At 40.5% G+C, this 20,264-nt stretch overlaps 1 long non-coding RNA gene across 2 annotated transcripts in view; it reads left to right on the top strand.

Moving 5' to 3' along the window:
• The window catches only part of LOC115894263, a 134,665-nt gene that overhangs the window by 82,335 nt on the left and 32,066 nt on the right, over positions 1-20,264 (top strand). The window lies entirely within an intron of this gene.

Here is a 20,264-nt window from a genome sequence, read left to right on the forward strand (position 1 = left end):
TTTTTTTTTGAGACGGAGTCTTGCTCTGCTGCCCAGGCTCAAGTACAGTGGCCGGCTCTCAGCTCACTGCAAGCTCCGCCTCCCGGGTTCACGCCATTCTCCTGTCTCAGCCTCCCGAGTAGCTGGGACTACAGGCGCCCGCCTCGTCGCGCGGCTAGTTTTTTGTATTTTTTAGTAGAGACGGGGTTTCACCGTATTAGCCAGGATGGTCTCGATCTCCTGACCTCATGATCCGCCCGTCTCGGCCTCCCAAAGTGCTGGGATTACAGGCTTGAGCCACCGCGCCCGGCCTGAGACTTAATATTTTTAAGACATCAATTATCCCCAAATTCATCTATAAATCCAATGCAACCGCTATCAAAATTTCAGCAGAGTTTTAAAAAGTTGACAGATTGACTCTAACACTCATAAAAATGCAGAGGACCTGGAATAGCCAAAACAATTTGGAAAAAAAGAAAAAAAGGAACAAAAATGGCGCACTTATACTGTCTGACTTAAAGACTTAAAGATAGTGGCATAAAAATAGTCAAATAGGGCCGGGCACAATGGCTCAAGCCTGTAATCCCAGCACTTTGGGAGGCCGAGACAGGCGGATCACGAGGTCAGGAGATCGAGACCATCCTGGCTAACATGGTGAAACCCCGTCTTTACTAAAAAATACAAAAAACTAGCCGGGCGAGGTGGCGGGCGCCTGTAGTCCCAGCTACTCGGGAGGCTGAGGCAGGAGAATAGCATAAACCCGGGAGGCAGAGCTTATAGTGAGCTGAGATCCGGCCACTGCACTCCAGCCTGGGCGACAGAGCGAGACTCCGTCTCAAAAAAAAAAAAAAAAAAAAAAGTCAAATAGTTCAATGGTATAAAATAGAGACTTCAGAAATAGGCCTACACATGTATGGTCCATTGATTTTTAACAAAAGTACAAAGTCAATTCAGGAAAAAAGCATAGTTGTTTTCAACAAAAGGTACTAGAACAATGGGACATTTATATGCACATAAATGAACTTTGGTCCATACCATGGAAGGTAAATAAAATCAACTCAAAATTGATCATAGAACTAAATATAAAACCTAAAATATAAAACTTCTTTTTTGTTGATTTTAAATTTTTTCTTTTTTTCTTTTTTTGTTATTTTCCTAGACATCAACCTCAACTGAACTAAAACTATAAAACTTCTGTAAGGAAAAATTAGGAGAAAATCTTGGTAACCTTGGGCTAAACAAAGCTTCCTTTGATACCACATGAAAGAGATGATACATTTAAAAATTTTGATGAATTAAGCTTTTATCAAAATTGAGACATTTTGCTCATAGAGACATCAAAGAGAGTGAAAAGCCACACAGACCAAGATAAAATATTTGCATATCACATCTCAAATAAAGGACTTCTATCTAGAATACATAAAGAATTCTTGAAACTCAACAATAAGAACACACATACACAAATAAACCTATAGATAAGATATTTGAACAGACTTTTTGCCAAAGAAGATATTCAGATGGCAAATAAGCACATAAAAAGATGTTCATCATCATTGGTCATTACAGAATGCAAATTAAGACCACAATTATATACCTATACCCACTAGAATGTCTAAAATTAAAAAGACTAATCATACTAAGTTTTGGAGAGGTTATGGAACAACAGGAACTCTCATACAATGCTGATGAAAATGTAAATGTTATTGTTGTTTTGGAAAATGGCTCAGCAGCTTTTTAAAAAGTTAAGCCGTACATCCACCAAATGACCCATTCAACTCCTAGGTATTTGCCTAAGATAAATGAAAACTTACATCCACACAAAGACTTATACATGAATATTCACAGCAGCTTTATTTGTAATAGCTCAAAACTAGAAACAACTCAAATGTCCATCTACAATGATTGAATAAGCAAATTAAGTATATATACAATGCAATATTACTCAGCAATAAAAAGTAATAATTATTGATACAAACAACAACATGGAGGAATCTCAAAGTAATTCTATTGTATGAAAGAAGCCAGACTTGACAGAAAGTGTACATACTTTGTAACTCCACTTATATAAAATTCTAGGAACAAAAACTAATCTATAGTGATATAAAACAGATCAGTGGTTGTCTGGCAGATGGGGTGAGGGTGGGGCAAGAAGGTAGCATTAGAAAAGGACAAGATGAACTTAGGTAGTCAAAATCATAGAAAGTAGAATAGTGGTTTCCATGGGCTGGCGGTAGAAGGGAATGGGAGTTATTATTTAATGGGTATGGAGTTTCAGTTTTACAAAATGAAAAGAGTTGTGGAGTTATATGGTGGTGATGGTGCATAACTTTATGACTATATTTAATAACACTGAACTGTATACTTAAAAGGGTTTGGGGCCGGGCGCGGTGGCTCAAGCCTGTAATCCCAGCACTTTGGGAGGCTGAGACGGGCGGATCACGAGGTCAGGAGATCAAGACCATCCTGGCGAACACGGTGAAACCCCGTCTCTACTAAAAAAATACAAAAATCTAGCCGGGCGAGGTGGCGGGCGCCTGTAGTCCCAGCTACTCTGGAGGCTGAGGCAGGAGAATGGCATAAACCCGGGAGGCGGAGCTTGCAGTGAGCTGAGATCCGGCCACTGCACTCCAGCCTGGGCGACAGAGTGAGACTCCGTCTCAAAAAAAAAAAAAAAAAAAAAAAAGGGTTTGGATGGTAAATTTTATGGCTATGTGTATTTTGACAAGAAGAGTCTTTTGAGAGTGATCCATATATTCACTATCTTGATTGTGGTGATGTTTTCACAGGTGTATTAATGTGTTAAATTTTTTCATAGTGAGACTTTAAACATCTGCATTTTATTGTGTGCCAGTTATACTTCAGTAAAGCTGTTTTTTTCTTAAGTAACATTCCTACCTTGGAATACAGAAATCCAACAGAGTAAGATAACTATACTTAATCCTATTGTCAAAAAATTAATATTGGCTAGGCATGGTAGTACATGCCTATAGTTCCAGCCAAATGGAAAGCTGAGGTGGGAGAATCGTTTGAACCCAGGAATTCAAGGCTTCAGTAAGCTATGATCGTGCCACTGCACTCTAGCCCGGGTGATAACTAGCACAAGATCCTGATCACCCCCCCCCCAAAAAAAGTTAATATTTAGGCATATTTACTTCCAGCCTAATTTCTTTATAAATATAGTTTTAAAACATATCTTAAATAAAACTGTATATGTATGTAATGTATATGTACAGGGAGGGATGAGACTCACTGATTTAGCTGCTGGGTTTTCACATCTCTGTGAGCAAAGAATGCTAATCTTTTGGGTTAGCTGGGAACTGCTTTAGTAGAACTGCCTGCTCTGTGCTCTGCCTCCACTCATCTGTTACAATGATATTTCTTGATTTCCTAAAATGCACCTGTGCTAGGTGCTAGTGCTCTAAACAAGATGGACAACTTTTGAGGCTCCCTGGAGCTATGGATTGTTGGAGGTGCTGTCCCTACCCATAGTAGTTCTACCCAAATATCTGATAGGAAGCCTGGCCCTGATGTGACTGAGATATTTATGGCTCTTTATGCAGCTCATTCCTGGTAAAATGTTTCTGCTAGGTAAAGCACAAGCATGGCTGCATCCTTCCTACAACAGAAGAGTCAATGTTGTGAGGGGTTTCCCATGCAGATGAACAAACACATGTGCCCCTGAATTGAGCCAAAATTGTTAACCAGGCAGTACGCCAACCCTGTCAGCACCACATGCCTTAGCTGTGGTTCCTGGTCTGAGACTTGATCCAGAGTCTAGAATAATTTTGGAGTTTCTGGAAGGGATTGAATCCATGTCTTTGGGACAATGTTGCATAGAAACTAGAGGCATGTGACATGGCCACACAGAAGGCCCAGTGCATCTAGCTAGAGGGGTAACGAGACACCTGCCTAATCCATTTACCAAGCCCCTCAAGGCCCCAGTTCAGTTCATACCCCACAACCTTACAACAGTGAAGGTCTCTCTGCCCTGCCTGTAGCTGGTTTGCTTGCTGGCAGGACACTTCACAAGTGCAGGGAAGTAGCCAGGCCCTTCATAAACTGTTCTGCTGCTTTTCTTCTTGGCCCCTATGCTTAAGCCTACTGGCCTCAAACTCAAGCCCCTCCCACCTCAAAACATTTACACACACTGTGCCTACTGTCCCCACCCTCTTGCCTTCCCCACTCTTTATTCTTCAGATCTCAGCTGAAGTGTCTCCTCAGGGAAGTCTTTCCTGTCCTTCCAGACCGGGTTAGATTTCCACCATTAAACACTGCCATTGCCTAGTGAACTATTCCTTTGTAGTCTTTATTGTAATCAATATTTATGTAGTCCTATTTTAAATATCTACCTTTAGACTGTAAAATTCTTGGAGACAGGGAGTGTATCTGACCTGTTTACTATTGTATCTTTCATGTTTAACAAATTCCCAGCACATAGTGCTTTCCACACATCTTTGCTGAGTGGATAAGCTACCTTAGCCTAGTCAGGACTCCTTCTTAGATAAGTAGCTCTTTCCATTTTCAATTTTTTATTTGCCATGTTCCTACTCTACCCCATTCAAACATGACCTCAAAGAGAATCTGGGCTAGGAAAGTAATCTGAATGATAATATAACCCTGGAATCAGAAAGATCACACCCCTTTGGTGACTTAGCCTTTGTTTCCAGCCCAAACTCTTCCTTCATGGTCTTAACTTTAAAATAGATTTTTTCCTCAGGATCCCCTAAATAAACGTAAGCCCTTTTACCAGCACACATTCCTCATCAAGAAAGTCAAGGTTGTGAAGAGGAATTTCCTAGAGTCTGTCAGTGTGTAGTGTTTGTGGCTTTTTTCACACTCCAGTCCATTTATATTTAATCTGCTTTTTTAATCACTTACCATATCTACTCTTTGCCTGGTGTTTGACAATTCAAAAATCACATAAGTCTGAAAACCTTAAATACACTTAAAAACTCACTTGACATTTTGGCCTTCCAGGATCATCCCAGGTAGCTTTCTCAGAGGCCTATGCAGAGATATACCTGCTGCCCCTCTGGAGGTTAGACCGTGTCCATATGTTCAGCATCAGAGGTCACCAGGGCACCACTCGAAGGATCACAGGCTAGCCCTTGACTGGTCTTGCGAACTCTATTATTAAATTTACAATTTTTATACTTTTTGGAGGAAAATACTTTTCCTGTTATTTTTCTATTATAGAGCTGATAGGACTGCTGCTTATTATGTGGAGCCAGAGATTAAATAATTCTCAGGGTGACTGCTTAATGGGTATGAGGTTTTCTTTTGGGGCAATGAAAATGTTTTGAAACTAGAGAGAGGTGATAGTTGTACAACATTGTGAATGTACTCAAAGCCACTGAATTGCACGCTTCAAAATAATTTTATCTTATGTGACTTTTACCTCAATAAAAAGTAATGATAATTATCAGGGAACAATAATTGATAATTATCAATAATTATTAATTGTAGAATTCCTCTCACAAGAAAAGTCCAGGAATTTTAGTCAGTCATCACTGAGGTCATAGAATTCCCTAGAGATCTGGCCATCTGTGACCCTCCCCCCAATACCACCACCCTGTACCATTTGAAGCCAGCTGGATTGAATCTACCACTTAAAGATTCCATTTTTAAAAACAACTTCTAACAGCAAATTTTTGGCACAAAGAAATAGCCATAATGGAAGAAAATGAAAATAACTCCTGACAAATCTCTGAATATATCCTTTTTAGGTATATTTTTCTATATAATTTCATTAATCAAAGTACTTTTTTGGTGCTACATTTCAGAATATATGAGAAGAATTTTGGTTTCATGAAGTTTTAGTCATACTAAATTAACAACATGTGTATTTTGGATGCATTTTATGAGTTATGTTATTCTTACTGCAAATGAATTCATTTATTCCATCAACAATTTTTTTTTTTTTTTTTTTTTTTTTTTTTGAGACAGAGTCTTGTTCTGTCACTCAGGCTGGAATGCAGTGGCGCAATCTCGGCTCACTGCAACCTCTGCCTTTCAGGTTCAGGTGATTCTTGTGCCTCAGCCTCCTGAGTAACTGGGATTACAGGTGTGCCACCACGCCCAGCTAATTTTTTGTATTTTTAGTAGAGACGGGGTTTCAGTGTATTGGCCAGACTGGTCTCAAACTCCTGGCCTCAAGTGATTCACCCACCTCAGCCTCCCAAAGTGCTGGGATCACAGGCATGAGCCACCGTGCCCGGACCATCAACAAATACCTTTTTGTACTTTCTGTGTGTCAGTCAGGGTATTAGGTGCTAGGAAAACTGAGAACAATAAAGCATACCCCCAACTCAAATACGTATGGTTTTGATAATCACCTTAAATATATAGATGATCATGTTTCAAATATAGAGAGAGCTGTATCAGAAGATGAAGGTGAACTTCAAGATATCAAGACTCTGTTTTTCATGGTCACCGCTGCATCCCCAACATATACAACAGGTCTGGTATACTGGAGGAAATCAGCAAATTTTTTTTATGAATGGATGAAGCTTTCCACAATTATATACCACCTTTATTATTTTACATAGTTCTTATTGCTATGGTTTGAATAGCCCCTCCAAAATTCATGTTGAAATTTAACCCCCAATGTAGCAGTATTGAGAGATGGGGTGGAGCCCTTAAGAAGTGATTGGATCATGAAGGTTCTGCCCTCATGAATGGCTTAATGTATTCATGGATTAATGTGTTATCATGAAAAGAGAACCAGTGGCTTTATAAGAAGAGAAAAAGATCTGAGCCAGTGTGTTAGCACACTCAGCTTCCTTACCAGGTGATAACCTCCTTTACCTTGGGACCCTTCAGAGAGTTCCCACCAGCAAGAAGCCTCTCACTGGATATGGCCTTTCAACCTGGGATTTCTCAACCTCCAGAATTGTAAGAAATTAATATATTCTTATAAATTACCCAGTTTCAGGTATTCTGTTATAGGCAACAGAAAATGGGACTAAAGACCCTACATGGTCCTACATTAACTCAAACCAAAAATGCCCAGTTTATTGACATAATCTGAAAGGGGTAATGAGTGCATTTTTTCTTACCTTCCTCAGTGTACAAATGTCATTTCATTTTCGATTTTCAGATTGTCTGATTTTAATTCATTTAGCTTGCTCACATAATGATCAAAGGGCCACAGAAAAAACCCTTATAGAAAAAGGCATCCATCCTCCTCTGCAGCCTCATTGGTCCCCTCAGCCACCAACTCCTCTCTTTTCCCCAATGATTCAGACTCCCACATTAACCTCTTCTCTCTGCCCGACCAGTTGGACTTAGTGGTTTGGTTTGGGGCTATTTGCACTGATTTGGGCCATAATGCCCCCACTAAAGGCAACTTTTAGTATCTCAATCCTGTCCTGAACCTTGGCCAGAAAGAGATGGCAATCTTGCGATGGTCTTGAAGAACCACGCTAAGACTTTTACTAACATCTCTATTTATCTGATGCACATATTTTTTTAAATGTAAGTATTATTGTCCAGGAATTAGCAACTAGACCCCCAGCCCAAAAGATGTGTTTAACACTTGAGAGTACTAAACTCTCAAGCAAGGCTTCCTTCATGGGCACAGTCTCATAAGGCCTCAGGCTCAGAAGGGGGCTTTATGCTTGGGGTTTAATGTTCTGTTGTCACCATCTTAAAGTTCTTAATACTTTAATCTTCAAATTTACGTTTGGTAAGTGAAGTCTGATAAGACAATGGAGCATGTACCTGGGGCTTGGAGCCTGGGCTCATGCCCAGTCCTGCCTCCCACCACCTTCCCAAACAGCTTTTTCACTGCCCACTCCCTATTCCCCCTGGATGCCCAGAGACTCATCCAGCCTCCCTCTTACTGTCCCCACCCAGTGACAGCTATCACCCATCACCCCCTGGGTGTAGGCATGGGGAGGTTTGGTACCAGTTGGGCATGGGCAGTGCCATCTTCATCCTGTACTGACAGTGCCACAGTATATTAGGCAAGAACTTGGCCGAATGAGCCTCTAGCCTCACCCTCATCCAGGTATCTGGTATATCTGGAGGTTCTCCTGTTCATTGTGGATTGTGGCAGCAGGCTGGTGAGAAGGAGAAATGCTTGACTTAAATTTCTCACCCTGACTGTGGGCAAAGCATTGGTTTAGTGCTTGGTGGGAGGACAAACCCAGTAGTTGGTGTATCGTGTTGGGGCAGGGTCCCCCTGGCTGCTTGAGAAGATCTCCATTCGCACCAAGCCTGCAGGAACATAACATTAAATGGCAAATTGAAAATACCATGACAGGTTGAGAGAGAGAAAGTGGAAGAAAGGAAAAAGATTTATGTATTAGTTCCTGTAACAATACATGTTTCCTGCTTCCTGGACAAAAAGCCTCACATTTTCATTTTGTACCAAGCCTTGCAATTGTATAGCTGGTCCTGTGCTCAAGCCCCCTTTCCCCAGGGAAGGATTAATTTCCTAATATGGAGTGTCCTCTACTGGTCTCCCAGTGCCTGAAGCTGTGACAAGACTTTCCATGCCAGTTTACTGCCTCTATACAGAGGCGACACAAGTTGCATGGACCTGAAGCTCATATAATTTAGGGGGCAGTCCTTTAAAAAATTACAATTACAAAATTGCTAGGTCCCCTCACAGGACCTTAGAAAGGACCTGTGCAAGTGAGGGGTCCTAAAGTTTATGCCTTATGAGCTTCATGGTAACTCCACCCCTGCCTTCCCAGAATGCCTTCTATTCACTCCTGGGTTCGCTTTAAGAATCTGGAGCTTTTTTTATTGGCCGGGCATGGTGCCTCACAACTGTAATCCCAGCACTTTGGGAAGCCAAAGCGGGTGGATCACCTCAGGTCAGGAGTTCAAGATTAGCCTGGTCAACATGGTGAAACCCCGTCTCTACTGAAAAAATACAAAAAATTAGCCGGGCTTGGTGGCACGCACCTGTAGTCCCAGCTACTCGGGAGGCTGAGGCAGGAGAATCGCTTGAACCCAGGAGTCTGAGGTTGCAGTGAGCCGAGACTGTGCCACTGCACTCCAGCCTGGGTGGCAGAGTGAGACTCTGTCTCAAAAAAAAAAAAAAAAAAAAAGAATCTGGAGCTTTTTAAAAAAGATTCCAGAACTGGGCTCATGCCTATAATCCCAGCCCTTTGGGAGGCCGAAGCAGGCAGAACACTTGAGCCCAGGAGTTTGAGACCAGCCCGGGCAACATGCTGAAATCCTGTCTCTACAAAAAGATACAAAAATTAGCCCGCCATGGTGGCATGTGTCTGTAGTCCCAGCTACTTGGGAAGCTAAAGTGGGAGGATCACTTGAGCCCAGGAGGTCAAGGCTGCAGTGAGCCGAGATCGTGCCATTGCACTTCAGCTGGAGTGACAGAGCCAGACGCTGTCCCAAAAAGCAAAAACAAAACAAAACAAATATATTCCAGAACCTCTCCTGGTTACCCTGAAACCCACAAATTAAAAGCTAAGCAGTCATTTTTTTTTTTTTTTAATAAAGGACAGGGTGAACTTTCATTGAGGCCCTCATAATTTCAGTGTTTTTCTCTTCTGTCTTTCACTCTTCTTTGCTGCCACAGAGGAGTTACTTGTGGCCTCCTCAAAGTGCCTCTTCTGCTGAACCAACCCTAGACTTCTCTATGAAACTCTTTCCAATTCAGTGGTGCTGGGCTGCTGAGGTGAGATAGTTGACTTTATTAAATTTTTGGTCAACAGTTTTACCTAGTACTGGGAAATACAATGTATTAGGTTGGTTATAGAAAAAAAAAAAAAACAATAACACTTTATCTCAGGTTGATTGACATTGATCCTATTTGTCTTTGTGAAGGAAATAATTTCAATGAATTAATAAAATGTGTGCTTGTATTAATAAAAGTCTACTGCCTTTTACTGCAGTAACAAACAACTTTCATATCACAGAGACTTGATCACAATAAATATTTATTTCTTGCTCACTCTACATGGAGAACTCAGGTCAGCAAGGAAGTCTCTGTTCATCTTAGTGACTCAAGGACCCAGGCTGAAAGAGTTTCCATCTATACATGTGTTTCTGTGATCACTACGGCAGGAGAGAAGAGAAACATGTGAATAAATGAATTTTGCCTGAAAGTGACACATATCATTTCCACTCACATTTCATTGGCCAAAGTAAATTACCTGTCTATGTCTAACTTCAAGGGGCAGGAAAGTACAGTTTCATCATATCCCTGGAAGAAGAACTAGAATATTTAAAACAGCTCTAATGGCTACATGCCTTTTGGTCACCAAATGTTTGATTTGCTCTATTTCTCAGATGCAAAATATACCCACCCACTCCCTAAGGGAGAAAGCCCCAAAGTCCTAGGCAAGCACAGCATCAAGGTCATAATCTGTGACATCTGGGTGAGGTATGGTAGTTTCTAATCATGATCTGCTTCTCTAGATTCTACTTACACCCGTGAAATAAAAAAGACAAATTTTCTGCCTTCTGTCACCTGATACGTAAGGGCTGATAAATGAACAGGATAATTGTAATATTCTCCTTGGGGAAAATGGAAAACACACAGCAAATACATGTCTATAGAATTCTGAAATCCTGTTGGGAACAACTTTTGAGGGCCCCCTACCTGTGTTTGAGGAGTGTTACCTGATTAATTCTGATTTTGAGATGCTCCTTTTACTCATTGGTCTCTATAGCCCCTGGATCTGCCTTCTGAAAGTTTTGTCCTTTTTCATTTTCCTCTTTGGCTGAATCTAAAGTGGACATTGGGAAATATACCTACTTTCAGGACTGAGCAAATTTCTCATATATAACCAATTTGGACTAAGCTTTTCCTCAGGGTGCTAAAATACTCCACATTGTAGTACCCCCAACTCCCACTACACATGTATAACCAACCAGTTAGGTCCCATACACATTCTCCTGCAATTAATTGGTTCATCTGTCCCCTGCAAGAGACTTTGATATGAGCACAGTGTAGTGATAAGTGCACTAGAACATTTCTTGGATATATGATCTTAAACAGGTTACTTGACTTCTCTGTCTGAATTTTCCCATCTATGAAATTCTATTTTTAGATTAACAGGATTAAAGGACCAATAAACAAAACCTTTATGTACCATATCAATGTTGGCTAAGTTCTTTCACATTTTTCCCTCTTTTAATCCATACACAGTCTTAGAGGGTTATTAGTATTTGTTTTTATATGAGGAAACTGGAACTCAAACAGACTAGATGACTTGCCCATGTAAGAAATTACAGGCCAGGCGTGGTGGCTCACGCCTGTAATCCCAGCACTTTGGGAGGCCGAGGTGGGTGGAGCACGAGGTCAGGAGATCGAGACCATCCTGGCTAACACGGTGAAACCCTGTCTCTACTAAAAATACAAAAAATTAGCTGGGCCTGGTGGCGGGCGCCTGTAGTCCCAGCTACTCGGGAGGCGGAGGCAGGAGAATGACCTGAACCCGGGTGGCGGAGCTTGCAGTGAGCCGAGATCGCGCCACTGCACTCCAGACTGGGTGATAGAGTGAGACTCCGTCCCCCCACCCCCCCAAAAAAAACCAATTATATGGCTTGCCCATATAATAAGTGATACGATAAAGCTAATAAATGATAGAGTCAAGATTCCCAACTCGATATCTTGTGTACATTCTACTCCCTCACAGCTGCTCCTTGTTTTGAGGTAAATGTTACTAAATTCTATAGAAAATACATAATGAATATTTGGCTTTTTATCATGAGTCAAAATGTCACAGAGTGATCATAATCATTGACAAGAATTTTGCCACCTGATTTACACATGTCTCCATTACAAAAAACTGATAGACCCTGAAATAAGGCTATTGCTTTCTTAAGGACGCAGCAATTCAGAGGATACAGAAGTTTTTACAATGTGCTACTTCTATCATTCCAATCAAATGTGGTCAAGCAAACTTACTTTAAAAAGAATGAATATATACTACCTTCAGTGGAAATGTGGGCAAGACTAGCTCTGAGTTGTTAAATGTTTAGGAAAAATCAATGACATTCTGAATTCTAGTTCATTGACGCAGAATCTGACTTAAAGCCAAAGTAGAATGTTTGGGACAAATTAGGAAGAAAAATATTTTTCACTTGAGGTTCTTGTTACAACTGAGATGATCTCTTTCTCATTAAGCAAAACTAATTTAAAAAATCTTTTGGTTCAATATTTAATCTTCTATCTCAGATTTTACTGTTTTAATAGGAAATGCAGTGAGAATTACCTGGTCTCTGACCTATGTCAGTGCATAGGAAACATTTCTGCAGGGGAGATTCTCAAAGAAGGGGTAGAATATTTTGCACCTTGATTACTAATTTTCCAGGCAGCGAGTGTGTAGACAAATTTTATTTTCCCTGTTGTATATGTGTCTGGGATTTCACTAATGGACATTAGTATTTTTTTGCACTATTTTAAAAAGTCAGTTACTTAAAGTAAATTGAAAACATTTGTTAAGGCCATGCATGACTAAGAGGTTGGATTTTTAAAAACAATCTATCAGAATTTAAGAGCTTTTGCCTGTGAGATTCTATAGACAAAAACAATTTTATAAAATCAGAAAAAAAAATTTAAGCATTATGGAGGTTTGGGTACATACAGAAATTTGCTCACTAACGTCAACTTTTGTTGTTGTTATTTTAGTTATTCATGTCTTGAAGATTTTTTCTTCCTGTTTCATTTTCCCAATTGTAGCAGAAGCTGCCAGATGTGCATTTAAATATTTCCCTCCTCCTTCCACTGTAATAAAAGGCACATGACTAACCAACTATACAACATATCCTTGCTTCTCCTGCTATTAGATGTAGCCATGTGAGTAAGTGTACTCCAATGGAATGCAAATAGGATTTGTCCTTAAAAACCTCCCACACGTGCTCCTCTAAGATGATAGCCCACCTCCAAGATGGCTCTCAGTGATTGTTGGCTCATGGTATTTATGTCCCTGTGTAATTCCCTCCTCCACTGAATATAGCAGACCTGTGTAATGAACAAGATAGTGCAGAAATAATGGAATGTGATTTCCAAGTCAAGGTCATAAAGGACGTTTAGGCTTTCATCTTGGTCTCTTAAATTACTTTCCTGAGGGAAGTCAGCTGCTATGTCATGAGGACGTTCCAACAGCCCTTATAAAGAGGCCTGAGTGTCAAGAAACCAAAGCCAGCTGCCTATAGCCAGGACTAAGGAAGCCACATTGGAAGCAGATACTTCAGCCCTAGTCAAGCCCTCTTATGACTTTACCACAAAACACACCTGATGGCAAATTCATGAATGACCTTGAGCCAGAACCATTCAGCTAAGCCACTTCCAAATTTCTGATCCAAAATTACAATGAGATAATAAATATTAATTGTTATTTTAAGCTGCTAAGTTTGTTATGCAGCAGCAGATAATTAATACACCCAGCCAGCTGGATGGCAATACTCATGAGAGTCTTAGAAATCACGTCTTGAAGATTGCAGAGCTGCAGTCAGCTCAGGTGCATGAATGATTGTGTAAAGGAGGGCCCTTTCCTCTAGTTTCTCCACTCCCCACATCAACCTGGACTGTTGAGAGAGAAGTAAACTTTAGAGCCATTACATGTTTGGGGTCTAAAATTTATAACAATATAGCCAGCCCTAACAAATATACCAACTTTGTATTCTATTTCTTTCTTATATCAAGTCTTATTCATCTGTGAGGGTATTATTCCCCTGAACAAGGATTATTATTGGCATAGTTCTTCAAACACTATCAAAAATATATTGGCTACAAGGTATTATATTATATATTCAAAGCACTTCCCCCACCTGCAAATTCTATTTTATTTGCCTAGGACTCTATGTTTACTATCAGAGTTATGGTTGATACTATGGTGCCTTGCCCAGATCCTGTTCACTTGGTTAAAGCTTCTATCCCCGAGGTCTTGTGAGTGGTGGCTGGTCATAGCTTACAGCTAGTCCTCTTCTCCAGAGAATTGCCATCAACTGATGGGAGCCAACTCACTAGGGAAGTTATGCTCCCTCCATAGATGACCCACAACAGTGGCCAACTGACACGATGGCATAGAAGTCCAGCCCTTGCCACCAGGGATGACAACTCTGCTGCCCTGTTTGTATTTCAGATCCCTCCCTTCTGAGGATTGGGCCAGGACTAGACTTTACCTAAGACCAAATCCTTGCTTGGCAGCTCTTTTCCCTTCCCTATCATGCTCCTCTCCCTCACTTACAGGTTGTTCCCAAGGAGTCCCTCAATAAAACACATCCACCCAAATCTCTGTCTCAGATTCTGCTTCCAGGGAATTTTATCTAAGGCTACCTACTTCCATAATACTGAACACAAGAGGTGAGATCCTCTTCTCAGGTACTTACATTACTTGTATGGTTTGGATCTGTGTCCCGACCCAAATCTCATGTCGAATTGTAATTTCTAATGTTGGAGGTGGGGTCTGGTGGGAGGTGATTGGATCATGGGGGTAGTTTCTCATGGTTTAACACCATCCCCCTTGGTGTTATCATAGCGAGAGTGAGATATTGCAAGATCTGCTTATTTAAAAGTATGTAGCACCTCCCACCTCTCACTTTTCCTCCTGCTATGGCCATGTGAAGTGCTAGTTCCCCCTTTGCCTTCTGCCGTGATTGTAAATTTCCTGAGGCCTCCCTGGAAGCCCCTATGCTTCCTGTACAGCCTGTGAAACCAAGAGCCAATTGAACTTCTTTTCTTTATAAGTTACCCAGTCTCAGGTATTTCGTTTGTTGTCGTTGTTTGAGATGGAGTCTTGTATTGTCGCCCAGGCTGGACTGCAATGGCGCGATCTTGGCTCACTGCAACCTCTGCCTCCTGGGTTCAAGTGATTCTTCCACCTCAGCCTCCTGGGATTACAGGCACCTGCCATCATGCACGGCTAGTTGTAATTTTGTGAAGAGGGGGTTTCATCATGTTGGCCAGGCTGGTCTTGCACTACTGACCTCAATGATCCGCCCGCCTCAGCCTCCTAAAATGTTGGGATTACAGGCGTGAGCCACTGCGCCCAGCCCCTAGTCTCAGGTATTTCTTCGTAGCAGTGCAAGAATGGACTAACACAATATTAATATATTTTATGAATGATAGGAAGAATATATATTCAGTTCAAAACTTTGACAAAGACTTAAAAACAGAAAAACAATAAAGAATATTCAGAAATCCAAAAGTTGGCCGGGTGCGAGGGCTCATACTTGTAATCCTGGCACTTTGGGAGGCTGAAGTGGATAGATCACTTGAGATCAGGAGTTCAAGACCAGCCTGACCAACATGGTGAAACCCAATCTCTACTTAAAAATTACAAAAATTGGCCGGGCGCGGTGGCTCAAGCCTGTAATCCCAGCACTTTAGGAGGCCGAGACGGGCGGATCACGAGGTCAGGAGATCGAGACCAGCCTGGCTAACACGGTGAAACCCTGTTTCTACTAAAAAAAATACAAAAAACTAGCTGGGCGAGGTAGCGGGCACCTGTAGTCCCAGCTACTCGGGAGGCTGAGGCAGGAGAATGGCATAAACCCGGGAGGCGGAGCTTGCAGTGAGCTGAGATCCGGCCACTGCACTCCGCCTGGGCCACAGAGCCAGACTCCGTCTCAAAAAAAAAAAAAAAATTACAAAAATTAGCGGGCTGGTGGCGGGCACCTGTAATCCCAGCTACTCAGAAGACTGAGACAGGAGAGTCGCTTGAACCTGGGAGGCAGAGGTTGCAGTGAGCTGAGATCGCACCACTGCACTCCAACCTGGGTGGCTGGCTGAGTGAGACTTTGTGTCAAAAAAAAAAAAAAAAAAAGCAAGAAAGAAATCCAAAAGTTGACTATCTGAAGTTATCAACAAAATTGATAAATCCTAAAATGGATTAAGAATATAACATAAGGATACATTCGTTAGCTTACTTCTTTCTGCCTGTGGTCGCCACCAAGGAAGAATTGCTAAAGTCTCTCTTCCCACCGCCACCGTCATGTCTAAATCAGTCTCCTAAAGAGCCTGAGCAGCTCTTCACTGGAGTGTTGAGCTTTCATATGATTGATGAGAGGCTGAGGAACCCTTCTGAGCAATGGGGAATGCTCACAGGCTGTGTGGTCATGAGAGATCCCAACACCAAGAGCTCCAGGGACTTTGGGTTTGTCACCTGTGCCACTGTGGAGGAGGTGGATGCAGCCATGAATACAAGGCCACACAAGGTGGATGGGAGAGCTGTGGAACCAAAGAGAGCTGTCTCAAGAGAAGGTCTCAAAGACCAGGTGCCCACCTAACTGTGAAAAAGGTACTTGTTGCTGGCATTGAAGAAGACATTGAAGAACATCACCTGAGAGATTATTTTGAACAGTATGGAAAAATTGAAGTGATTGAAGTTATGACTGATTGAGGCAGTGGCAAAAAAAGGAGCTTTGCCTTTATAACCTTTGATGACCATGACTCCGTGGATAAAATTGTCATTCAGAAATACCATTGTGTGAATGGCCACAACTGTGAAGTTAGGAAAGCCCCGTCAAAGCAAGAGGTGGATAGTGCTTCACCCAACCAAAGAGGATGAAGTGGTTCTGGAAACTTTGGTGGTGGTTGTGGAGGTGGCTTCAGTGGAAATGACAACTTTGATTGTGGAGGAAACTTCAATGCTGTGGTCATGGTGGATATGGTGGCAGTGGGGATGGCTATAATGGATTTGGTGATTGATAAGCAATTTTGAAGATGGTGGAAGCTACAATGATTTTGGCAATTACAACAATTAGTCTTCAAATTCTGGACCCATGAAGGGAAGAACTTTGGAAGCAGAAGCACTGGCCCCTATTATGGTGGAGGCCAATACTTTGCCAAACCACAAAACCAAGGTGGCTATGTCAATTTCAGTAGCAGCAGTAGCTACAACGGTGGGAGAAGATTTTAGTTACTACCAGGAAACAAAGCTGAGCAGGAGAAGAAAGCCAGAGAAGGGACACAGAAGCTACAGATTACAACAGGTTTGTGAACTCAACCAAGCACAGTGCTGGCAGGGCCTAGCTGCTACAAAAAAAAAGAAGCGTTTTAGATAAATACTCGTGTATGGGCAAAAAACTTGAGGACTGTATTTGTGACTAATTGTATAACAAGTTATTTTAGTTTTTATTCTGTGGAAAATGTACAGCATTCCAACAATGGGTTTTAATGTAGATTTTTTTTTTTTTGCACCCGTGCTGTTGATTGCAATAATCTGATCATGACGCAGAATAAATGTGTCTTTAAAAAAAAGAATAGAACATAAATCACCAGTATCAGAAATAAAAGAGAGGTTATCACTCTAAATTCTACAGGCATGAAAAGGATAATAAGATACCATTATTAATATTTTATGCTAAAAATATGGCAACTTAAATAAAATGGATAAGTTCTTTGAAAAATGCAATTTACCAAAGTCAATACAGATTAAACAAAAATATGAATAGTCCTGTATCCATTTTTGAAATTAAAATATTCCACAGTGTAAGTCTAGATTCAGATGGTTTCACTGATGAACATTCACTGAAGAAATAACACTAATCTTACACAAACTCTTATAAAAACAGAAGGAGGGAACACTTTCCTACTTGTTCGTGAGGTCACCATAACTCTGATACTAAAACCTAACAAAGAAATTACCAGAAAAAATTTGCCTACCAATATTTTCCATGAACATAGACATAAAAATCTTTGAAAACTTAATGCATTGATTGCAGCAATATATATCAGTAATAATATACGGTGACCAAGAAGGGCATATCACAAAAATGTAAGATTGGTTTAACACCCACAAATTTATCACTATAACCACCTTAACAGAATAATGAAGAAAAAAAAAAGATTATTTCCATAGATGCAAAAATAGCATTTTTCAAAATACATCACCCAATTATAAAGACACTTTTAGCAAATTAGGAATAGAAGGGAACTTCTTCAATTTCGTAAAAGGCAGTTACAAAAACCCAGAGCTAACCTAACACTTAATGATCATACATTGAATGCTTTTCCCCTAAGATCAGTAACAAAGAGCGAAGGCCCACCCTTACAACTTGTACTCAGCAGTGTAACGAAGGTCCTAGCTATTGCAATAAGACCAAAAACAGGCAGCAGTGGGGAGAATAAAAATTTGAAGTAAAACTATGTCTATATTCAGGTTTTTTAAAAAAGTATATGCTTTCCTGTTTATTTTACCAAGGTTGTGCGTGAAATAAACCAAAGTATTTCAGGAAACCTTGAGTTTAGATAGGCTTGCCTTCTGAGTTAGAGTTTTTAATTTCATAGGAATTCTGTTGTAAGTTATTCTAATTATGCTTATATAACTAAACCTAGGCAAAATTGTGAGGCAAGAGAAATTTATTTTAGTGCCTTCCTATCTTTGGGAGTTTTAAGTATATCTCTCATCCATTCTGATGCCTCCCTGTGTCTCCCAAACATCTATTGCCCAGAGGTAATATACCGTTCCAGTCTATTTTTCTTCAATAATATCTCATTCTTCAAAATCACTTCTCTTTTCTTACCTATTTTTGTCACAAATATATATATTCTCCCACTGTTTCAGAGTTCTAGTCACAGTTGTCAGAGGAATACATCTCAAAAACTATTTCAAACAAAAACTAAGTTCACAGTTAATGTGTTGTCCCTCCGAAGCATATTTGCATTGGAAGAGCATATTTATAAACAATAATAGCAAAATGAAGATAACAGCAAGAGTATAGGATGGAGATATAAACATTTAATATAGTAATTTCACATAATATGGATAACTAGGCACCTAGTTTGCACTTTTTTAAGAAAACAACAAGAAATTCTAGATTATGTGTTCAAGAAATCTTAAAAGCATCAGTGAACTACAGATGCTTCTTATAATGGGGTTATTCCCTGATACACCCTTTGAAAGTTGAAAATATGGTAAGTCAAAAATGCGTTTAATACACCTAACTTACCAAACATCATGGCTTAGCCTAGCCTACCTTAAACAGCTAGGTGGGTGCTAAAACACCTACATTAGCCTACAGTTGGGCAAAATCACCTAAGACAAAGCCTATTTTATAATAAAGTGTTGAATATTTTATGTAATTTATTAACTCGTGTACCAAATATGAAAAACAGAATGGTTGTATGGGTACTCAAATGGTTTCTACTGAATGCACATCACCTTTGCACCACTATGAAGTCAAAAATTATAAGCAAACTATTGTAAATTGGGGACTGTCTGTTCAAGAAAGTAAGGAAGCCTCAGACCAGGGACTAAAAGGGGAAGGGAACTTGGAGAAGTGTAGCATTTTAGCCAGTTTTCTTTCTGAGTCTATTTGCTAACTTGTATAAATTTGAGCCTTGGTTATCCTGAATCTTCAGAGCCCACAGAGCAGGAAACAAAGACAAGGTAGCTCATCCCCTACTTCAAAAGAACTGAGACGTCCAAGTTCTAAATAGTCAGTGTAAGCATGACCTGGAAATAAGTCCATCCCTTTCCTGTCCCTGAGGTCTAAAAAGAAAATATCCTTGACCTTTAGCAAAGAATACAGGAGGTAAAAATAGTTGCTGAAAATTTGGAATCACAAGATGGTCCTCACACAAATTTGTAGCACAAATTCACAGAAACTGTGTGTTACCAAAAACCGCAAGTTAAGAATTTAAATTAGAGCATCCCAGACTTGTCGTGCCTTCATATGGCTGGTCAGAAACAAATGCAAATTAATCTGTAGTATCCCACCATCATCTCAGTTTTCAAAGACTTCAAAGAAATAAAACTAAGTAAAATGAACAACTCACAAGAAAAAAACAACAAAATATACCAGTGAACAAAAGCACCATGAGTGATAAACAGCAGAAGCAAGAGCTACAAGGAATATGTCCACATGTATTTCACTACCAGCTATAAAATTAAAATGTTTACTACTCTTAAAGAAATAAGGGATAAGCTTCAAAGTATATGCCAGTAATAAAATATTACCAAAAACATACCCAGCAATGGGTATGAAATAATATATCAAATTAGGTTTATCCTAATAATTCGGGATTGGTTTATACTAAAAAATTAGTAATGTCATTCACCACGTTAACATGTTAAAGGAGAAAATTTAAACGATCATCTCAATCAATAAATGCAGAAAAGGTATTTGATAAAATGTAACATGGCCGGGCGCGGTGGCTCACGCCTGTAATCCCAACATTTTGGGAGGCCGAGGTGGGCGGATCACGGGGTCAGGAGATCGAGACCATCCTGGCTAATACGGTGAAACCCCATCTCTACTAAAAAATAGAAAAAATTAGCCGGGCGAGGTGGCGGCGCCTGTAGTCCCAGCTACTCGGGAGGCTGAGGCAGGAGAATGGCGTGAACCTGGGAGGC

This window comes from Rhinopithecus roxellana, chromosome 17 (assembly GCF_007565055.1).
Source record: "Rhinopithecus roxellana isolate Shanxi Qingling chromosome 17, ASM756505v1, whole genome shotgun sequence".
In the NCBI taxonomy this organism is placed as follows: domain Eukaryota; kingdom Metazoa; phylum Chordata; class Mammalia; order Primates; family Cercopithecidae; genus Rhinopithecus; species Rhinopithecus roxellana.